Genomic DNA, 5,260 nt, shown 5'->3' with positions numbered 1-5,260 from the left:
ACAGGCATACAGTTAAAAGCCTGATCCGAACCACTATGTGCCTCCAACCGGTATACAACAATTTGCTTTAGAATAGAACAGTGCATGAAAACTTTATAATAGAACAGGCGTTTGGAAAACTGCTGATTCGCACAACTTATATTTTGTGAGTTCGCCCACAATATCCGCAACGTCTCACATGAAATATATGTATTTTATCTATAATTGATTTTGTAACAATAAAAACGAATTTCATCCCTTGTGGGGATCGAACCCACGACCTTTGGATTAGAAGTCCAACGCGCTATCCTCTGCGCCAAAGGGACACTTCGCAACGGGCACTTAAAATAAATGACAAAGTGAACGAAACTCGATTTACTCTGGCCTATTTTGAGGAGGGGAAATTCCACGAGACGGTGTGGCATTTACCAGAACTTTCTATTGCCGTGTCTACACCTCTTGTCTAGTGTTACGGGGAGCATGGAATACGCAGCAAACCAACCACACAACAGCTGCGGCACCAAGAGTTACGAGGTCACGGGAAGAGGTGTTTCACGCACCTCGTTCTACAGGCTGCTGCTTTTCTCGTCGCGCTGGATTGGTCGCCTCTCCGCTCCCGTCTTCCCTTGTCAGAATGTAGGGCGCCTGCCGTAAGACTGGACATGAGCTATAGTTAGGAGCCAAGGAGCAGTGGTGTACCGGATATACTGGAGGGATCGGGGCAAGATTTGAGGGACAAGAAAGCAGACCAGGGTTTTTATTTGGAGGCTCAGGACTAACTAATAGCTACCTTGTCAAGGCCCCTCTCTCTCACTACCTCTCTCTCTTTATTTGTTTCCTTTAATTCCATTCTATGCCCTGGTAGCCTTATCCTTGGTCTACCAGCCTGGTTTCCGCGGTATCGCTTGAAATTCCAAGCAATTCCGAGCTCGACATTTGAATTCGCACTGCTTCAAACAGAATGTTATATCTCAGAAACTAGTAGGGGAGACCGGAGTGAGTTGAACATGTTATTCTGTTTAAATTTCTGCAGCTCTTAAAAATTACTATCTACTATTGATGAAATGCTGCGAGCAATACCTGTAGTTTCCTTGACCACTGTGATTTTTTATTACACCATGATGCTAAAACTTGTAAAGTTATTGCTTGTTTTCTCGAAGCGTTTCAGTATTGTCAATTCACCCCGCATATGGGGTGAGTTGACTATATGTGTGGGGTCAGTTGACAATATGTGTAATTCTACCCCATACATGGTTTGAATTTTTTATTTCAAACAAGATACTGCCTTAAAAATTACGGATTACAAAAATGTTTTCAAATGAACAGTCTAACATGAGACATAAATGTTCCAAACTTTAAAAGAAAGTTTACAAAAGTGTTTACTGAATTTTTTACCCGGTGTTTATTTTTATTGTTTTATCACAAATACAAATGCAATATACTGTCCTATAATTCTAATCTAATATATATTATTACAAACAATGTGTCTAGACGCTAAGATGTTTCTGATGAAACAATTAATTGAAATTAATTTTCTCAATAGGCATATATTATTGTCAACTACCCCCATTCCTTTGTATTGTCAACTCACCCCGATCGCTATATTGGACTTTCTGGTCATGCCGCTGCTCAACATTGCAGTTTAATTAAGTATCCGAGGGCCGGTTGTATAAACATCACTAACTGGAGAATAGATATGACCTACGATCCGGGAATGAACTAAGTTCAAGCTTCTATCATGTTGTATAAAGCTAACTGTCGATTTGTCGATCTCAGATCAAATCCTGATCTTGGGTCAAGGAAATACGTTTGGCAATATGGCAAATCCAGACATGTCGCTAGTTTGCCTGTGATGTTGCCAATTATCCAACACTGAACAGCAAACATTTTAAAGTCGGTTTCGGAAAATGTATGTATTTAATATTTGAATAAAGAATATATCTGAGGTGCTGTGTTTAAAAAAGGTGATAAAATGAACTGCAATAATTACCGTGGAATTTCTCTACTCTCAACAACATATAAAATATTATCTAACATTCTTTTAACAAGACTAACCCCATATGCTAATGAAATTATAGGTGATTATCAATGTGGATTTAAACGCAACAGATCAACTACAGATCAAATTTTTCACATCAGACAGACACTTGAAAAAAAGTGGGAATATAATCAAATTGTCCATCAGCTATTCATTGATTTCAAAAAAGCATATGATTCGGTCAAAAGAGATAAATTATATAATATATTAGTAGAGTTTGGAATACCTAAGAAGCTTGTTAGTATGATAAAAATATGCACCAGTGAAACAGAAAGTAAAATTCGTGTGGGTATTAATATGTCTGACAAATTTACAATTCATGATGGGTTAAAACAAGGAGATGCATTATCTCCATTGCTCTTTAATTTTGCATTAGAATATGCTGTAAGGAAGGTAAACGAAACTAAAGAAGGACTAAAATTAAATGGTGTGACTCAGTTGTTAGCATATGCAGATGATGTAGACTTACTGGGGGATGATGTGAATACAATTAAGAATAATGCTAAAATATTTTTCAAAACTGCTAAAGAGATAGGTTTGGAAGTTAACAAAGAGAAAACTAAATATATGCTTACAGGCCGAAACCAAGTGTTAGGTAATAATCAAAATCTAATTATTGATAACAACTCGTTTGAAACAGTTTCCAAATTCAAATACTTAGGAGTAATATTAACAAATGAAAATTATATTAAAGAGGAAATAAAAAGTAGGCTTAATTCAGGAAATGCATGTTACTTCTCTCTTCATAAACTTTTGTCTTCTCGTTTAATATCTAAGAATCTAAAAGTTAAAATATACAAAACCGTAATTTTGCCTGTAGTATTATATGGGTGTGAAACTTGGTCCCTTACATTGAAAGAGGAACATAAATTGAGAGTATTTGAAAATAGGATCCTTAGGAAAATCTTTGGACCTAAAAGGGATGAGGAGACAGGTGAGTGGAGAAGGTTACATAATTTAGAACTACATAATTTGTATTCATGTCCAGACATTATTAGAATAATTAAATCAAGAAGACTTAGGTGGGCAGGCCATGTGGCACGAATGGAAGAGGAAAGAGGAGTTTACAGGATTCTTGTTGGGAAACCTGATGGTAAGAGACCAGTAGGAAGGCCAAGACGAAGATGGAGGGACAACGTCGAGATGGACCTAAGGGAAATCGGTAGGGATGGAAAAGAGTATATAGATCTTGCTCAAGATAGGGACAGATGGAAGGCCTGTGTTGCTGCAGCCATGAACCTTCGGGTTTAAGAAGGCTAGAGAGTTAGTTAGTTAGTTATCTGAGGTGCTGGACGTACTAAATATTCGAACATATTGCAAATTTAGTTAAATCACGTAAATTACATACTAGACGGCCATTTATTTCTTGTGCGAGTTCCACGTGGATGATTTGTCATTGACAACGAAAGCAACGATCGGTTCTCGGTTGCGAAGGGGAGAAAATATGCTTGCATAATTGATTATTTTTTTTAAAAAAATCTGTATTTCTTTTTAATGCTAAAAAGAGATATAACTACTTTCTTATACTCGGATTTGGAGCTATTGTTCATGTGAGGAGATGTCTATTATATTTATTTTTTGATTACACGATAACGTGTTACAGGTTGACCATTAGTTCCTGTAAGTAGTATTCGAAATTTCCCTTGCACTTAATTGAATAACCTACATTGTGACTTGTGAAATGTAAAATGTTTTTGCGTTTTCCCGAATGGAAATAAATATTGAAATACAATGGCGTTTGTCCTCTCGGATGTAAATTATGCCCAAAACAAATAATATTCGAAATAAAATAAGATATGTGTTATTTATATATCAGGAGGAGAGAAAACTTTACCAACTAAAAAGCAACGTGCTCGGTTCATAAAGCAGTAGATATATACACTACAGTCAAAGTTACATGCTCTGTTCCATTCTGCGGACAAAATTACACTTTGCTGGATGCAGTAAAGCGAAATTGTAATATTTTTAACGTCCGTGAACCTGGCCCCCCTCTTCATCCCAACGCAAGTCTTACAATGACATCAACAAGAAAACGTAAGCGGGTCATATTTTCTGTTTGTATCAATCAACACTTGATTGTTCTCAAGTTACCATTCTCTGATCTTGAAATCAAACAATGTTACAATATGGTATTGCAGTCGTTTAAGGCAAATTTCAAGAAAAAAACAACATAGTATTTCAAACAGTAAATAACAATGACACACGATATATGGAAAGAAAGAAAAATGGAAGAAATATTTATCATTGTTCACCTCGTTGTGCATGCTTCTTCTTTATTATTATGGAAACCGGATTTTATGAATTGATTGTCCCGTATTGCCGCATACGTTCACTTGCAACACATTTTACAAGCAGATATTCGTTAGTTCAGCCATGTTACAACAGCTGAACTACGGTCAATGTCTGCTGATCGGAGAAAAATCGCGGGTCAACTTTTTCCGCAGATCGCATGGACTTAATCTCAGTTCAACTTTTATACAACACAAAATCAGAGTTCAGCGTGACTGCATATCAATTTTACTGGCTAATCGAGGATCAACTTCTTTATACAATCAGGCCCGAATGTAGTATAGGTACAATTTACCATAGTCTTCTGGATAGCCTTAGCATAAACTATGTGCTTACTTAATTTGAAAACCGCTTGGCCCCTTAAGACTTCCGAGACCATTACAGGAGATTTCCGAGACCGGATTACGCTACTCACTCGGAGCTCCCCAATTTCCTCACAATCGGTAGCACGGTTTTAGCAGCTTAAAGTTGAAAAAATTTAAGTAACTTTGTACAAAGCCATTATAGATGGGAATTACTGATTATGTACTTTAAGTATTTCCGTAATCAGTAACGCCCACCACACAAGATTATTACGTTGAAATGTAACGACTGAGATAATAAAAACAAGATCAAAGAAAATAGAAAGGTCCCACCGAGATTTGAACTCGGATCGCTGGATTCAAAGTCCAGAGTGCTAACCATTACACCATGGGACCACTTAATGTTTTCTCTAATGCCGTTTTACTATCAAATCAAACTGAAACACACACACACACACACACTGCGCTTCTTTTTGTGCTACGCAATGGTACGCCATACCGGCACCTTTTTGTACGTAAGAATTAAATGTGTAACTATATGTACTATCATTTATGAAGATATGACAATTATTTTTAGCACCTCTTATGATGAACAAAATAAACAAACCAACTTGAAGATTCCAGGGGTCCCAGGTTCGAATCACGGCCTGGG

The 5,260-nt window shown here is 36.9% G+C and overlaps 2 non-coding genes across 2 annotated transcripts; both read right to left on the bottom strand.

The window, feature by feature from the left end:
* Positions 1-232: 232 nt before the first annotated feature.
* TRNAR-UCU (transfer RNA arginine (anticodon UCU)) lies at positions 233-305 on the bottom strand. Its single transcript has one exon. It is a non-coding gene; the product is annotated as a tRNA-Arg (tRNA).
* Positions 306-4,932: 4,627 nt separating this feature from the next.
* TRNAQ-UUG (transfer RNA glutamine (anticodon UUG)) lies at positions 4,933-5,004 on the bottom strand. Its single transcript has one exon. It is a non-coding gene; the product is annotated as a tRNA-Gln (tRNA).
* Positions 5,005-5,260: the final 256 nt, after the last annotated feature.

The sequence above is a fragment of the Lepisma saccharinum genome, chromosome 10 (assembly GCF_977018435.1).
Source record: "Lepisma saccharinum chromosome 10, izLepSacc3.1, whole genome shotgun sequence".
In the NCBI taxonomy this organism is placed as follows: Eukaryota; Metazoa; Arthropoda; class Insecta; order Zygentoma; family Lepismatidae; genus Lepisma; species Lepisma saccharinum.
The sequence above is the reverse complement of the archived record's forward strand: the minus strand, read 5'-3'. Positions and strand labels throughout refer to the sequence as shown.